Raw genomic sequence first — 18,758 nt, forward strand, 5'->3', positions numbered from 1 at the left:
ATCACACTTGGGAATCTAAGAACAATCTCTGATGATACAAACAAATCTAAGGTATGCAAATATGACATGTTCCGTACAGATTCTCACCTTAGACTCATTCAAACTCAAGTACCTTAAATGAATTAGTTCACCCACCTTGCTTGGTAACTTTTCCCCTTCATATTCACAACCTTCTATTACAAATATCCTCAAGCATTGTGATATCTCAAAGTTTTCGGTAACCCTTTTTGAATCTAGCCTATCTAAACCAGATACACTACCATGTTATAACTTATGGCTAATTTGCTTCAGAAATTACCAATGGATGAAGGTATTGCTAAGCCCACGCCAATCGAACTTGTTAACGTGGAGTATAGGTCACTGTTGCTTCATGCAATTGAACCATACACCTCATAGCAAGTTCAATAAGATATATTTGAGTCACATCTTTAGAGACTGTTAGGTCCTTTATCTTGGTATGCAATGAAGCCTTCCGCCATCTATAATAAACACAGTTTCTCTAAATCAATCTTGTGACCCTCGGGGAAACATGCTAAATAGAGGAAGTATGGTCTTAAGCAATAAGGTAGGGCATCATAGCTCAACGCCTACACCTAATTTACTCCTTTGCATTCTTCAACACCATCTCCACACCTCAAATATGATGTCATGTTCACATTGAACCTTCTCCATTCTGCTAAAGTTCGTTCCCTTTTTTGCAAAAAATCCCTCTAATAACCCAAACTGATAGTGGTAACTCTTCACAATTAAAATAAGCTCGATTCGGAAGCAGCGTGCTAATTTCAAGTATTCCGATAAAGAATACTTTTGGCACATTTTCGGCTGCATTAGAGATGTTTTAGTCTTTTTATCTTCCAACTCACATTTGGCAATCTAAAAACAAACTCTAATGATACTCGCAAATCTAAGGTCTAAGTATGAAATAAATGTTCAATACAAACGTTGGAAGCTCTCTCACTTACACCAAAAGTTGTATGTTTTCTTCATGCCCACAAAATCATGCTCAACCTCATGAGCATACGTCTGTCTCAGCAAACGTTGTCTCTCATCTTCATGCTCTGAAAGAGATGAGCTTTCTTGTCCCAACTCCAACTCTAACTTGTTAGTGAGGTAAGCCAAGGCTGATATTATGCCACGAGCCACTTTCCTCACAAATGATGCAAATGTACCCTTGAAATTTATCCTTGAGGCTCCTCAGCCCTTCGCTTTTGGATTGAACTTCCACCGCATACATTTCAAGCGGATTCTCAGCTTTTTCAGCAAGTTCTTAATCACATAAATAATTTATCCTCTCTATATCTTCAATGGGTAATACGTAATTCTCTCTTTGTTGTCGTTTTAGTGTTGTATAATTGTAATATATGTAATATTTTCTTACATGGTTTTAGTGAATGAGTACATTTTTTACACTCAAAATTTGCCATAATATCAAAAGGCTATTGTAGATCAAAAAATATGCTAAAGGTGTACTCTTTCACCATTTGGGTATTTACCCCCAATCAGGGGTGTACTTTAAAAAAAATTAACTCAAATTAGAATCACATTAACATCCTTCCAATCATATGCTGCCACTTGATACGTATAAACAACAAAACAACATTATTAAGCAACAAAATTAGTGGATGACATGTATGGATTTTCGTTGATTGCATAAAATTAAGACTATTTATGTTGCATTAAATGCAATTTATTTTGCACTGTAGACTAAAGCAAGTAGAATAATATGTCTACAAAATAATAAGATATTTTAATTAAAATAACTCAATTTAGTAAATTTAAAAAAATAATTTTTAACACTCGTCTTTTTCCTACTCTTTGGTACGTTAAGTTTTATTTTGAGAACGAGTGCGTGTCAGACATTAAATAATATTCTCTCCATCCCAACCAAAATGATACACTTTCCTTATTCATTTTCCTTTCGTTTGAGTTTTTGAATTGTTCAGGTACCCTTTCTGTTAATTGCCAAAATCAGATTTGATAAGAGAGAATTAAATTTCCATTCATAAATTGAGTTAAATCTGCATATACTTGTGACCAACCAGGTCTACTATGTATTGAAATCATGAATTGATTATGCCCGGTCAATGGACTTTGACCAATTAATTAATGTGACGAGACATTTGATTTTGTGAAATTAAATGATATAGCGTCGATCTACATTTTACGTAGATAAATGTAGTATATTCACTTTCTCAATTCCGATTTCCGGTGAGTGAGAAATAGTGGATTAAAGTGGGGCATAAATAGCTTTTAATAAAGCTAGGAGTTTAAGCTTAGGGAGTAATTAAACAAGTGTTAATTATTCCACATTGGAGAAGAGACACATCTTTTAATGTGTATAAATTAAGTGACTTTATGTTACTTAATAATTATAGTGGACCAAGATGGGTGAAAGAGCCCACACGCGCGCGCACACGCGTGCCGCCGCCGCCGCCCGCCCGAGCCCGTGCTCGTGCTCGTGGGTGTTGCCTCGGGCCTCGATCTCGATCCCAGTCTTGGACTTGGACTTGGACTTGGCAATTGGTCTTTGGGTGGTCTTTGGGCTTGGTCGTGTGGCTCGGTGGTTGGGTTCGACCCTAGGCTGGTCTAGTTCTTTTTGGACCACCACCGTTTCCACGTCAGCGAGCCAAGCGGGATGACACCTCGTAAGTATGACGCGGTAAAGCCAACGTGGCTGACACGTGATAGTCCACGTCGTGAATGAACCTAGAAGCTTCTAGATTCAACCTCTCTGCTCCATAACGGCTTGTAACGCCTCGTAACCGACGACCGTTACGGTCTAGCAATGATGACAGCCATTATGGCTGTTGACCCCCTGCAGTGGACCGAGCCTATAAATAGGCTAGCCATTCCATGCATTCTACACACTAGAATACACAAGCATACTGCATCATAAGCTCTCTCCCTCTCCTGCATTGTCTTTCTGTCGAAGCTCTGCCCTCTCCTCCATCCAGTTCGCCGGAGCTCTGCTGATAGCGGTGCTGCTTCATTAGAGACGTTGCCGTTTTATCTTTGGGGACGAAACACCAATCCGAAGAGCACTACCGGGGCGTATCTCGTCTTGCGGAAAGAGGACTCCTCGACTCGGCTAAATACTTTACGGTTTACTGTTTTCGAATTTGTTTTGTAATTTCGATTCAGTTAATCTTCTGTATTCCTTCTTTTGGGTTGTATTACGCTGGGCTAGTATCTCTTATATTCTAGAATCTCAACAATTGCAAGACGAGATAGCTTGCCTTTGAAGGGATTGAACCTTAAACTGAACATAAAACTTTCGAAACTTTAATCACTTTGCTGGAGATGTCTACTGAATCCAACTCTGGTGCTGCCACCACTCCGGCCTCAACAACCGCCCCCCCCTGGCGACCACTGGACCGGTCTAGACGTCGTCAATTCCGACGATGATCCCAACCCTCGGGTTCACCTCCTCATCAACAAACCCTTGGGTGTTCATTAACCCCTTTGGGTCCTCTGGCGGATCCACCTCGGGTGGGTCGGTTGGTTCCACTTTTAGTGGTTCCTAAGGATCCTTCAATGGATCGAGTGTTGAGGCCCTCGGGTCTCACACGGGTGTTGGGGCCTTCGGGTCCAACACGGGTGCCGGTTCCTTCGGGTTCGGTACGACCATGGTGGGCTCTATGCCCAACATGAATGGTGGGGGCTCTATGCCCAACCATACTGTTGGCTCCTTCAGGGGCAACGAAATTAGTTCCTTCAATGGACCAAGTGCGGCACCTTTGGCACCAAGAATGATGCCACCCGCCGAGAAGCCACCAAAATTTGGAGGATCGGACTTCAAAAGGTGGTATCAAAAGATGTTATACTTGACAACATTGGGCGTCGCCAACTTCCTCACGGAGAACGAGCCGCCCGCGCCAAGTGATCAAGAAACAAGGCTCGAGATCTTGGCGGACTATGAAGCATGGCGCAAAGGAGATTATCTTTGTAAAAATTTCATTCTAAGTGCTTTAGATGATAGTTTGTACAATGTATACTCCATTGTAACCACATCCAAAGAAATGTGGGAAAGCCTACAGAAAAAGTACAGTATCGATAATGCTGTAGGTACTGAACATGTTGTAGTATCCAAATTCATGGACTACAAAATGGTCGACTCTAGACCAGTCATGGAACAAGTTCAAGAGTTCAAGATGATCATCCACGGACTCGTGGCTGAAGGGATGAGCTTGCCCGACAACTTTGTACGGTGCATACTCATTGAGAAGCTTCCTGCTAGTTGGAGGGACTTCAAGCACTACCTCAAACACAAGCGAAAGAAGATGAGTCTTGAAGATTTGATCGTGAAGCTGCGCATTGAAGCGGATGTGCGCAAGATTGATCAGAAGGCTAAGGGCTTCAACCCCCTTGATGCAAAAGCCAACCTGTTGGAGCGGGGCGGTCCCTCCAACAAACGCCCTCGCCCAAGCCGTCAAAATGACAAAGGGAAGGGCAAGCAGCCTACAAAGAAATTTGAAGGCGAATGCTACAAGTGTGGCAAAACTGGCCACTTTGCCAAAGACTGCCGAAGCAAGAAGAAGAAGCCGGCAGCCCACGTCGTTGAGAAGGAGTTCAAGAACTGGGATGAAAGCGACCTTATTGCTGTGGTCACTGAAGAAGTCAACATTGTTGACAACAAGGGCGGCTGGTACGTTGACACCGGCGCTACTGCTCATGTCTGCTCAGAAAGAAGCAAGTTTGCCTCCTACACTGCTGTTGAAGGGAGGAAGATCAACATGGGGAATCAAACATCCTCTGAACTCCTTGGCATCGGAAATGTGATCCTCATGATGACGTCTGGCGTCACGATTACGCTGAAGGATGTACTGCATGTCCCGGACATCCGCAAGAACCTAGTGTCAGGATCAATACTAGTTAATAAAGGTTTTAAACTTGTATTCGAGTCTGATAGGTTTGCATTGTATAAGTTTGGGAAGTCCCTCGGAAAAGTTTATGTAACCGATGGACTTTTCAAGCTTAGTGTGGCAACTCGAAGTGTCACGAAGCCATTGGCTAATAATAATAAAGAATCTACTTCCTCTTATTTGACTGAGTGTTCAAATTTATGGCATTGTAGATTGGGACATGTAAATTCAAAAGCCGTCAAAAGATTAGTACTTAGATTTACTAAAGGCGATTGAAGCAGGTAGCCAAGACAAATGTGAAATATGTCTTGAGGCTAAAATGACTAAGTTACCGTTTCACTCAGTTGAACGGAAAACGAAACCCCTTGAATTAATTCACACAGATGTATGTGATTTAAAAATGGTGCAAACTAGAGGCGGTAAAAAATACCTTATCACCTTTATAGATGATTGCACGAGATATTGCTACATTTATCTTTTAAGAAGTAAAGATGAAGCAATAGAAGCGTTCAAAAATTATAAGAAGGAAGCTGAGAATCAACTTGGTTGTAAAATCAAAGCAATTCGAAGTGATAGAGGAGGAGAGTATGTAGCCCCGTTTGAGGAGTTATGCAACGCAAGTGGTATAATTCATCAAACAACTGCTCCATATTCACCACAATCTAATGGTGTAGCAGAACGCAAAAATCGAACTCTAAAGGAGATGATGAATGCGTTGCTACTTAGTTCAGGACTACCACATAACATGTGGGGGGAGGCTTTCTTGACAGCCAACTATATCCTAAACAAAATTCCACGCAAAGGTAAGGACACCACTCCTTATGAGTTGTGGAAAGGAAGGAAACCATCCTACAAATACCTCAAGGTGTGGGGGTGTTTGGCGAAAGTGATGGTTCCACCGCCCAAAGAAGTTACAATTGGACCTAAAACAGTCGATTGTATCTTCATTGGATATGCACTAAACAGTAGTGCATATAGATTCGTTGTTCACAAGTCTAAAATATCGACTATAACAGTAGGAACAACAATCGAGTCAAGGAATGCCGTATTTCTAGAAAATACATTTCCTTGCAAAGGCCAAGAAGAGATCACAACCAATTCTGAGAAAAGAATTGAAGATGGAGAGCCTGAATCGAGTAAGCGTGCAAGGCCTGATCCAAGTGATGCAGTTCTAAGACGTGGTAGTAGAGTCAGAACACCAAAAACATTTGGTCCTGACTACATTGCTCTTATGTTGGATGAAGAACCAACGTCAATAAAAGTAGCATTCGATGGCCCAGACGGGTTACATTAGAAAGAAGCTGTTCAAAGCGAAATTGATTCAATTTTGCTAAACCACACTTGGGTGCTGGTTGATTTGCCCGAAGGTGCAAAACCTTTAGGGTGCAAATGGGTGCTTAAAAGGAAATTTAAGGCCGATGGAACAGTGGATAAATTTAATGCCCGATTGGTTGTAAAGGGTTTTAAACAAAAGGAAGGACATGACTTCTTCGATACCTACTCACCTGTAACGAGGATTACATCTATCCGAGTGCTTCTCGCGATTGCTGCCTTGCACAATCTTGAGATTCACCAAATGGATGTTAAGACTGCGTTTCTAAATGGTGAATTAGAGAATGAAATCTATATGGAACAACCCGAAGGGTTTGTAGTACCTGGACAAGAGAAGAAGGTGTGCAAACTAATCAAGTCCCTATATGGATTGAAACAAGCGCTATTGCAATGGCACTTGAAATTTGATAATGTGATGTTATCAAATGGGTTTAAAATCAACGAGTGTGACAAATGTGTCTATATTAAGAACACTGATAACGGATATGTTATAGTGTGTCTCTACGTTGATGATATGTTAATCATGGGTAGCAATACTCAAGTGATTAACGAAACAAAAGCCATGTAGAAGAGAAACTTTGACATGAAAGACATGGGTCTAGCAGATGTAATTCTTGGAATGAAAATTCTAAGAACATCTGATGGAATCATCTTAACCCAATCTCATTATGTTGAGAAGATTTTGAAGAAATTCAAAGCCTATGATGGCGTGCCGGTTAAGACTCCAATTGAACTCGATGTCACTTGAGCAAAAATAAAGGCGAACCCGTTGCACAAGAAGAATATGCACGGGTCATTGGGTGCATTATGTATTTGACTAATTGCACTCGGCCGGACATTGCTTGTGCCGTAAACAAGTTGAGTCGATACACGAGTAATCCACGCAAAGAGCATTGGAGAGCTCTTGTAAGGGTTTTGAGATATCTAAAACATACTCAAAATCATGGGCTACACTTTTCGAGATACCCCCCGGTACTTGAAGGGTACTGTGATGCCAATTGGATATCCGATAATAAAGATTCACTTTCAACAAGTGGATATGTCTTTACTATTGGGGGTGGTGCTGTCTCGTGGAAATCCACGGAACAGACATGTATAGCCCGTTCAACCATGGAATCGGAATTCATAGCTTTAGATAAAGCCGGTGAAGAAGCCGAATGGCTTAAAAACTTCCTTGAAGATATTCCAGGTTGGTATAAGCCAGTGCCACTAGTGTTGATTCACTGTGATAGCCAAGCGGCTATCGGAAGAGCAAACAATGGCTTCTATAACGGTAAGTCTCGACATATTCGTCGACGACATAATACCGTGAGGCATTTGATCACAACAGGCGTGATTACAATTGACTATGTAAAGTCAATAGATAATCTAGCGGATCCGCTAACCAAAGGGTTAAACCGTGATCAAATGAATAAGTTGCTAGAGGGAATGAGTTTGAAATCCACAAACTAAAGAACTGTCATAGTGGTAACCCAACCATGATGACTGGATATCCCAAGAACTTGGTTCAAAGGGACAACTAAGCTATGAGAGTTCGTGTGAAACACTCATTTACATCTATTCCCTAGAGAGCAATAGAGTGTTGGAAAACTTGCCTTGTGGTGAGGCTAAGTCCATGACTTTTAATGACTCCTAAGGATCTCAAGGAGATTGAGTTCTCAAGGAGACCGAGTAGGGCAAGATACTCGAGTAGGAATCACCTATGTAACTGTGAAGTGTGGCCGCTTCAAATTACACACTTATGAATCCAAAGTGGTTTCCAAGGCCGCAAAGGACACAAAACGTGAGAACGGATGAGGTTGAGGTGTTTAAGTGTTAACACCATTGTCTCGGTGCACGCCGTGGGGGACTAGTTCAAAGCATCACGCTACTAGGCCGCCTGTGTATCCGATGGCGTTGACTATGGAAGGTTCAAAACTAAAAGTTACCTATCTTTATGCTTATATACCTCGTGAGGGTTGAACTTGTGTCTGCACGCATATGCATTTGGCAATTTCCACTCATGTGGGGGATTATTGAAATCATGAGTTGATTATGCCCGGTCAATGGACTTTGACCAATTAGTTAATGTGACGAGACATTTGATTTTGTGAAATTAAATGATATAGCGTCGATCTACATTTTACGTAGATAAATGTAGTATATTCACTTTCTCAATTCCAATTTCCGGTGAGTGAGAAATAGTGGATTAAAGTGGGGCATAAATAGCTTTTAATAAAGCTAGGAGTTTAAGCTTAGGGAGTAATTAAACAAGTGTTAATTATCCCACATTGGAGAAGAGACACATCTTTTAATGTGTATAAATTAAATGACTTTATGTTACTTAATAATTATAGTGGACCAAGATGGGTGAAAGAGCCCACACGTGCGAGCCCGAGCCCGTGCTCGTGGGCGTGGGCGCGGGGCTTGAGCTCGATCTTGATCTCGATCTCGATCCCAATCTTGATCTTGGACTTTGATCTTGGCAATTGGTCTTTGGGTGGTCTTTGGACTGTTCTTTGGGCTTGGTCGTGTGGCTCGGTGGTTGGGTTTGACCCTAGACTGGTCTAGTTCTTTTTGGACCACCACCGTTTCCACGTCAGCGAGCCAAGCTGGATGACACCTCGTAAGTATGACGCGGTAAAGCCAACGTGGCTGACACGTGATAGTCCACGTCGTGAATGAACCTAGAAGCTTCTAGATTCAACCTCTCTGCTCCATAACGGCTTGTAACGCCTCGTAACCGACGACCGTTACGGTCTAGCAATGATGACAGCCATTATGGCTGTTGACCCCTGCAGTGGACCGAGCCTATTAATAGGCTAGCCATTCCATGCATTCTACACACTAACTTTCCACTAACTTTTATACTCCCTACGTCCGCGAATAGGAGTCCCATTTTTTCATTTTAGTCCGTCCGCGAATAGGAGTCCCGGTTCACTTTTGCCATAAATGGTAATAGGGTCTCACTTTCCACTAACTCATTTCACTCACATTTCATTTAAAACTAATATAAACATGTGGGACTCCTATTCCACTAACTTTTTTTCACCCACTTTTCTTAAAATTTCTTAAAACTCGTGCCGCCCATGAATGGGACTCCTAATGGCGGACGGATGGAGTATTAGTTTTATAATAAAATGTGAGTAGGAATGAGTTAGTGGAATATGAGGTCCACTACCATAAATGGTAAAAAGTGAAATGAGACAAATTTTGTGGGACAGACGGAAATAGAAAAATGAGACAATCTTTGTGTGACGGAGGGAGTATTAAGTTTTGTGTATAGATCTTTAATAGATTTACTTGTCAAAAAATCATTGATTGGCACACAAAATCATATATTAGTGAATAATTTCATCATAAGTTCAAATTATGTGGTGCAATTAACAATTGTTCCCGCATTGGATTATCAATTATAAATCTAATTTTTTTTTGGATTCAACTTCCGTTTCATATCATTTGATGATGACACATCATATGTTTATGCATCCTATATTGATTGTGGATGATTACGTTCTGTAATTGGGATGAGATTGAGATTTACAAAACTGAAATTAGATTTCGCTACTTACGAATTTTGATTTGAAGTTGGATACAACACATGAATCTTGGGAAGAAGATGAAATTAGGTTTTTAATATCAGTTGATTGAAATGCTTCGATCAATTTTCGAATGGGATTCCAAACAAAATTCAAGAACTTCAAATTTTAGAAATCATCCATTGCCTTTGATCATATGCTTGAGCATCCAACCGTCCATGTTGATAAGCATGGGGTTTAATTAGAAGTTGAAATATTTCTTTTAGCTATAAAGAAATGCATGGACCGAAAATATAATGTTTAGAATTATGGATTTATGACTTTAATTGTTCAAGATATAAGTAGAAATAAGTTACTACCTCCGTACCGCATTAATTGTCACATTTGCCTTTTTATAGTACTAGTTTCACATCGGTGCGAAGCACGGTCCATTTTATTTATTCGCTTGTTTAGTGTTAAATTGTGTTTATTTGTTTCATTACTATCATTTTTACATATTCTATGATATTTTTGGAACTCTCGTGAACTATTTTAATTTATTTTATATTACAGGAATATTATAATAATATATCATTGAATATTTCAATATGTATAAAATAAAATTTACGAACTCAGTACAATAAAAGTTAGAACATTGTTAGATCTCTATTATAAATAAAGTTATCATTTATAAACAAATATATATTTTTTATTTTAATAATTATAATTAAATTATGTTAACAAAGTTAACATACACTTGAACATATTTAGTTCGATAGCAAAATAGAACATCAAGATATAAAAAATATAATTGCTGAGCTCCTAACTTTAATTGCAGGAGCCCCTAAGTTTAATTGTAGGAGCCCCTAAGTTTTATTTTACACATATTGAAATATTCAATGATATATTATATAATATTCCTGTATTACAAAACAAATTAAAATGGGTCATGAGAGTTCCAAAAAATTCATAGAATAGGTAAAAATGATAGTAATGAAACAACTGAACACAATTAAACACTGAACAGGAAAATTGGTAATTTACTTTAAAATTACTTTGTTTCGTAAGCTCCTTATTAGTATAAAAAATTAGTAAAAATTCCAAGCGAACTTCAAGCTAAGAATACAAAATCAATGAAATTAAAGTTGAAATTAACATGCCAAACTTAATTTAGTGACAAATGTTAAAATAGTAAAAACAAATCACAAATTAATATTATAAAAAATCAATAGGAATATAATAATATTTTATATCAATGCATATTGTTAAAGCTAAAAATATAATATAACCTTACACTACACTTAAGTCAAGAAATATAAACTAATACTAATAAAATAAATGTTTTGTGCTATATTTTTGTTTTTCCTATATCTACGCTTGTTTTTCTTCATCGACAACATGTTAGATTTTTTTTGCGCATCTTCAAATCTTTAGTATACCATTTTTTGGAGGTGTGATTTTTGTTCCTGAAATAGGGGAGAGTTATAAAAATTACATAACATCCAATGATATTTTACACCATAACCCACCGATAAAACTTACATACATAAAAAATCTTTCAATTTCTTGTAAGATAAAACATAGTAATAGTTCTGCGATTGTCAAGGAAAATAGAAAGAAGGAACTCATGGTCTATATCAATATAATCTACGAAAATTAGTAGGTTTAAAAGATATTAAAAAAAAATCAAATTCCTCAAAATGAGTAGATTTAAAGATATAAGATCAAAATTATCAGCAACATCAAACAAATACATTATTAAAAAAATAAAATAAAAAATGCATAAATTCATGGGAAATTAAAGGCAATGTGACATTGTGAATTTAGAATAAAATAATTCATATTAATAAAAAAAAGAAAAAAAAATCCAATCAAAGCGTTCAACAAAGAATATTATGAAAAGATAGGAATATCAGAATTAAAATCTAGCTAACAACATATTTATAGTAAAAATAGATGCCTCTCCATAACTTTTCACTTCCTCCATTTATAATGAAAAATGTTTTTACCTTCCAAATTTAAAACTTATAAGCATCCCCTTTAAATATGATAAATAAGTTAGAGAACTGAAAATTAAATATAAAAATTGATTAGTGGTCAAAGCTATAAGAACAGCATGAATCCTGAATCTATCCTATTTATGAGCCGGACAATTGAATATATAATCTATTCTATTGATGAGCCAGAAAAGTAGTGTTAATAAGAATAAGAAAACCCTATGCATGAAGATGAGAAACAAGCGTTACGTACCTTTCTTTGTGTCGGCGCAAAAGACGATCTGCTAAGGAAGATAGGGTTTTGGTTTTTGAAGAAGAAAATTCAGTTTACAATATTTATAATATTGACATTAGTATTCAATCGTTGTCATTATAGGCGATAAAAATGGACAATAATATATTTATGCCATTTTAATATATTGAACGAATTTATGAGATTTTACATATCATCTCCAGCAATAAGTTAAGGGTTCGTTTATGTTCTAAGAAAGTAATCTATTTTTTAAATTTTAAACTAATATTTATTTGATTTTTTATTTAATAAGAAAAGTGATAAAAATCTTGTTAACAAGGAAAATAACGCAAATTTATAACTAGAATTCTTGTTTCTTCTTAATTATTTCTTCTTAATTATCAAAATAATAGTATAATAATATCTAAATTATTTTTATATCGTAAATTAGTATAACTTATCAAACGGATCCTAATTTGACTTAAAATTACTTGGAGAGTAGAGTGTGAGTCTATTTTTATTTCATTGACAATAATATTTTTTTATTCTCACAGTTTATTCTAAAATTACTTTGGAGTATGTGTTGCAATTTGAAAATAATAATATAGTACCAACCAAGTACTAGTATAAGATTGATATCTTGTACGATACAAAATATGTTGAAGTCAAGCATATTATTAGGCCTTAACTTATTAATATAACACATTTTGAATGTTGAACAGCTTGAACTTCCTAACCATTGCAGGAAAAGAAATTGTCAAAGGTAACAACACGTTTTTGTAGATTCATAGTTGAATTTCATTCTTCAAACATCAAACTCGTTTAGTGAAAATTGATGAAACAAGATTACAAATTTATTTACTTTTCTAGCAAAATTAGTATTTATATGAAAAAGCAAATTAATTTGGTTCAAATAAGATTCCAACCCTTGATGCCCCAAAATCAAGACTTTTAGATATTTAAATAGCTAGCAACGTCAATACGATGTGGAATTATAACAAGAAAAATAAGGGAGGAAAGAACACAAACACAAAATAAACTTTAATTTCATACGAGTCAATTGTAAAATTAGACTTTTTTAAACAAGTGAAGTAGAAATATAAGCCACATGAAATTGGAGAAATATCACAGAAATGGGATCCAAACAATTGCAGTCAGCTTAGATAGGGTCTAATTTTCTTCCATTATTCTATATTCAAAGCATGAATCATCAAAATCCCACCTAACTAACTAACTCTCTGATCAGTTACAGATGCCCCAAGAATTCATTTGATGTATATAATGTTACAAAAATCATACAAAGTAGGATTGGATCATGCAAGTAGTTGAAGACAGACCTCTATATTCGATATCCGATATCTGAATCAGATCTCAGGGGCTTAATGAATACTTTCCGGGCTCATTGTATGTCTTCTCCAACTGCTCCACTTTGATAATTTTGAAACCTCTGATCCTCACTTCTTCAGGCACTGAAGTATCCTTGTAATCGACTTTTTCAATGGCCCATCCGGCGTTGTGCACAGTTCCTCCTACGTTAACCTGTTGTGAAAATGACCAGTGATCAGGTTCAGGTTCCTTGTATCGTCAAAAAGAGCCGTTGTTGGCAATTGTGAGATTTACTGTAACATACCTCAGCATCGATAACTAGAGCTCCATCCAAGGCAAGATCCTGGAGAAAGATGCTTTGGCCCTTTATGGCAATGGTAGATCTTCCGGTAATGGAACAGTTTCCGTTGACTTTGCTTTTGATATCTGAGAATGTAAGCCCCCATTTAGGACTCCATGCAATACGAGGCCATACGTCCACCTCCTGCCCATTGAATACATCTTGAACTGGGTCATTCACCTTGAAACCAGCCTGATAATGCAACAGCATGTTCAGTTGCAAGCTCAAACAACAGATTGGTAATGAGAAGAGCTTTAATTCTTTGGTAAAGCTAAGATACTTATGGGTGGTAATGAACCAAATAGCAATCCAGTTTTGTGAGATATTGTTTTCTCTTACGCATACAAGGAAAAAATCACTGAGATAACAGCATTGCAAAACATATTTTTGATTCATGATGTTCCATGTTGAAAAACAATTAAATGATGTTTCCGTATAAACCTTTATATGTTTAGAATATGTAAGGAACAATGACCATCTGGTGAAAAAAAAATTCATAGTATGATTTGTAGCAGCTAGAAAGCGCATGCAGTTTGTTTCTCAATGGTAGAGGAAACGAGTTTACATATAAACCTTTATATGTTTAGGAATTTTCAGTATAATACCTCTCTCAAATAAGGCTGTTTGCTCTATATATAGCCATCTCCCCGGAAGTAGCACTGTGATAGGGATTTCCTTTCGGTACCTTAAAAGTTCAAATACAAGTGAGATCCAAAAACATTTTCAAGTTATATCATGCATGAAGCACAAAAGCAGTGTACAAGAGTTTCTCCAAGGAAAGATGATTGAGGTTAACAAATAATTAGTAAAGAGAATTTATTGAACAAATTGTCTATCCTCGCGTATTTTCCAGAGTGAATAGTGTAACTTCAATAACTTCAAGTAACAAGTTCTCGTTTTGTCTCCTTTAGTCAGCAGAAAGATAAATGAAACATGGGAAATTTTCCGAGTTAATAGAAAGTAATATGTTGAAACAGGTCATGCTACAGATTTTTTTTGTATACGAGACTGTGTCCTCTTTTCATTTTGTGATCCAGCAGAAGGTTAGGCATTTGAAGCCAATGAAGTAATACTGGAGAAATCAAATCTGTATGCAAAGCTAGTATTTCTGAATTTTGTTACCACTATGTTTTAGGATCAGAGCATAGGTTATATTTACATAATTATCTCTAAACAATAAACACACAATTTACTTCTCCCAAACAAACAAGCTTCTGAAATAATACATCAGATTTCAACATTGTTACCTAAAATGCTAAGATAAATGTATAGTCATACCTTAGCCGCATCCTCAGGGTTATTCTTGACAGGTGCATAAGCAAGCCAAGCTTCCATTACCTGAATAGTATAAACCACATATTTGTTATGTCAAAGCCAGAACTTACAGCAGAGGGCATAAGAAACAAAGAAGAAAAAAATCTTGAAATTTTAGAATTTAGGGGTTATGCTTACAGTAAATCCAACTCTAGCTGAAGGTGGCAGAGTTTTAGGATAATCTTGCATCATACATTCCAGCCGAGTAGATGATTTGAAAGCTGTTTTAGTAGAATCTTTGTATCTGAAGCAGACAGTAAATTATTAAAAACACAGCAAGTTCACAAGACCCCAGAAGTGCCCCGTTGAAGCAGAGAAGAAATATAATGGTTTTGTAAGAGACAGATAGCTCACTTTGGATTAACAAATTCCTTGATAGAACCACCTGTTTTTGAAAGTTCTTCCAGATAAGGGCCAATTTCAAAAATCAACTACATAAGAAAATGTAAAATCAAATATTCGGAATACTAGATATGCAAATGCATTAATTCGTACAATTTCATGACTAATCACACTAATCACACTAACACTGCTTGATCAACTATAGGCATTATTGAAAACCGCATGATTTCATGACTCATCACAGAATATTCAGAAACCAACTATAGGCATTATTGAAAACCACATGATTTCATGACTCGTCACACTAACACTGCTAGATCATCTGAAATAATATAACAAAGGTATGCGCAATAGCTTTGGACAATATATATACTTGATTTATGTAGCCTGGAAATGGAGAATATCCTGTTTCATTGTTCACATCACCATCAGGAAACCCTGAAGCTCTCAGCAACGGATCAAGTTGATTGTATTCCACATTGATCACCATTGACCTCCCTGACCAAAATTTATGCTTCAATATCTCAATAGAATGGTATAAGAGAGTTGCTAAATAATGTTATGGCATACATTCACATAAAAATATTATATAAAGGTGCATAAAGAAATCTAGCTTAATTAATGATGAAGACAATCTGGAATAAAATGTCAGGAGCATAAAAGGTACACTATACATTCTTCTCTTTTAGGAGGGAATAATGGATGATGTGTTACATTGCATGGTAACTGGTAAGACTTTGCCTACTCGTTAATAGAAAGAAATAGCCACAAAAAGAGGCTGCAGAAAAGTTAATTCCCAACGCAAGCATGTGATTCTACTCAATAATTAATATATCACTCTTAATGATGAGCATACAAGATCAAAATAGTGTACCATCTTTATGAGTGAGCTTAGTAATTCCTCCAATAGCTTCCTTAGCTTTCCTGGGAACTGCCAGAGAATTAACATGGTACTCTTTGATGGCACTGACACCCAATGCAGATGGAACTGCCTGTAATTGTGGATCAGGAAATGTGAAAAAATTAAGCAGGAAATAGACATTCATAAAACTATGCACAATAACAAGAATAATTAGCTCCAAAAATTCATGTTTCAACCGAACCTTGAAAAGCAGACCATTAGTATCTTGGAAAAATAAAACCCATTTGCGTCCAGCAGCATTCCTGGAATGTAGAACATAGGATGAATCATAACTAAAGATTTGAACATGACGGAGAAAAAACCACTAGCATCAAAACAAGAAATTTATGTGCATACCATTCTTTAAGAAGGCCTGTTGAATAAAGAAGTGAATGAAATCACCATGGCCATGAGGCTTTGTCTATAGAAGATTTGGACAACATTCAATAACAGTCACATATCTGAAATAAGCTATTACATTAATTTGGTTCATAAGATTGATATCCAAAAGAAAAGACACCTGAATTTGGAACTTATTATTTGGATCCACAGCCAGCCTAGCATCATTATCATCTAAACAAGCAACTTTCTCCTGAATATCAAAGGAAGCAATGAAGTATAGAAGTTCATTTCAAAGCAGTTTAAACTTCACTAAATTATTTGAGGAGATAATTTTTGCAGAAAATCACCTGCTTCATCATTTTTACTTGTGATGTTTCATCCCAAAATAAGCATTATCCTCTAAGAGCTTGTGGTACGTGAATGAGTATCATCAGGCGTCATAATGGCCAAAGGAATTTCGGTTGGTCCTTCACCTGAATTTGTAAGAATGTAAAAAATAATGAACAATGTATGATCTAATATTTTTTAAAGGTGTTTACTTGAAAGATTTTTCTGTATCTGGAGAAAATCATCATAGCAAATATCAACAGTACTAACTTCTCTATAGTAAGATAGAATAACCTAAAATTAATGCATATTGTTCAATAACCTAATAACTAATGGAAAGTGGTCAACTACTTAAGCACTTATAGTGAGATATGATTCATATACGAACCTTGACTTAGCCTACAGCTCGCATCTTGCAAGGCAAGAATAGATTCAATGTAGTGCTGTAAGAAACACGTTCCTGTAGTAGATTCCAATGGCAGAGCCACCTGCAAGGGTAGAATAATTATAAGTCAAATGAATTGAAGTTGAATATTTCCTGTAATAAGCACATGAAAAGGTTCTCAATGATAGTATTAGATAATACACATAAGCACAGCAATCAATAAAAGTTCATAATCAGAACATCAAATAGAATGATTAACACCAGAAACAATTGCATAAATTAATGGAACAGTTACAGTACTTCTACCATTGTCTTACCTTTATACCATTGTAGCCAAGACGCTCTCCAAGCCCCCCAGCAACAAGGACAAACGCAGCCTTCCTTGCCTCACGAACACCCGCATTCTCAAATTGAATGAAATTTTCATCACCGAAATTCAAAATTTCCCCTGATGGTACCTATGTTTCCCAAAGTTTCACGCACAACATGAGAAAAAATCAGACGAAGACAATATGAAGTGAGTATAGTATACCCACTTTCAAGATTAAAGTGATAAAACAGGTTACGTTGCCAACTGAAGAGGCAAAACTAAATCTAAAATTCAGGGGATTCCTCAAAAAACCTGCCAGTTGGTTTGGTCGAAACAATATTTGAATCCAGACAAGATCAAAGAGTAATATGAAAACACATGTTCATCTTAAATTACAGCGAAAAGAAATGAATCCGCATATGTCAACTCTTTAGCATATCAGTCGAGGAAAATCTAACTTACTGAAGGAGAAAATCCATCATATGGGTTCTTTCCAGCCTTCGAATCTGCCAAAAGTTCCCGAGCAGTTGTAATGTAAGAGGCTAAGCCACCAGGGTAGCTTGCATTAAGCCGAAAACCTACAAGATCATCAAAAGACAAAAGACTAAGTGCCAAAAACTTTATCAGAACCAACAAACACGAAAAATCAGCTCTAGTAAAAAAAACAATCCTCATTTAGCTAAAGGTACAAAACGTTAGTAGAAAATGTAAACTATAGGTGTTAGTTAGAGATCACTTCACTATAAATGTTCAAAACTCATCCGTCAATTTCGTGATCTAAATTTGAAGGATCTCTGCATAATCAACTGTTATACTTAACACACCAATTTTTTTTTGTCTAATAATACATAAAAATATGAAAATTGGCATGAATAACCAAAATGCTAAACCCAAACCTAAGTTTCATCCAAAGTTGAGCAGCCAATTCAAATCAATACAGACGCAGGTGAAGCAACCACAACACTACCTGTTCGAAAAACGCACGCTTGCCATCATCATCGACACCGGGCTCTGGCCAATGCTCGAACAAGTGAGCCTGATTCAAATCCAGCAGCATCTTCGCCAACTCCACCTGCACACACAAACACAGCATCGATAAATAAACAACTGAAATTGAGCCATGTAAGCATAGAAATCAACGATCGGGACAGAAATGTGGACCTGAATCGGCGAGAGGAGGGAGAGGTTTTTGTGGAGATTGGGGGCGGCAGAGGCCAAATCGTCAATAGAGAGCTTGGAGACGCATCGCAT

The 18,758-nt window shown here is 36.9% G+C and overlaps 1 pseudogene; it reads right to left on the bottom strand.

Annotated features, from left to right (window-relative positions):
- Positions 1–13,014: 13,014 nt before the first annotated feature.
- Positions 13,015–18,758, bottom strand: LOC121780154 (annotated as a pseudogene).

Source organism: Salvia splendens, chromosome 19, assembly GCF_004379255.2.
Source record: "Salvia splendens isolate huo1 chromosome 19, SspV2, whole genome shotgun sequence".
Classification (NCBI taxonomy): Eukaryota; Viridiplantae; Streptophyta; class Magnoliopsida; order Lamiales; family Lamiaceae; genus Salvia; species Salvia splendens.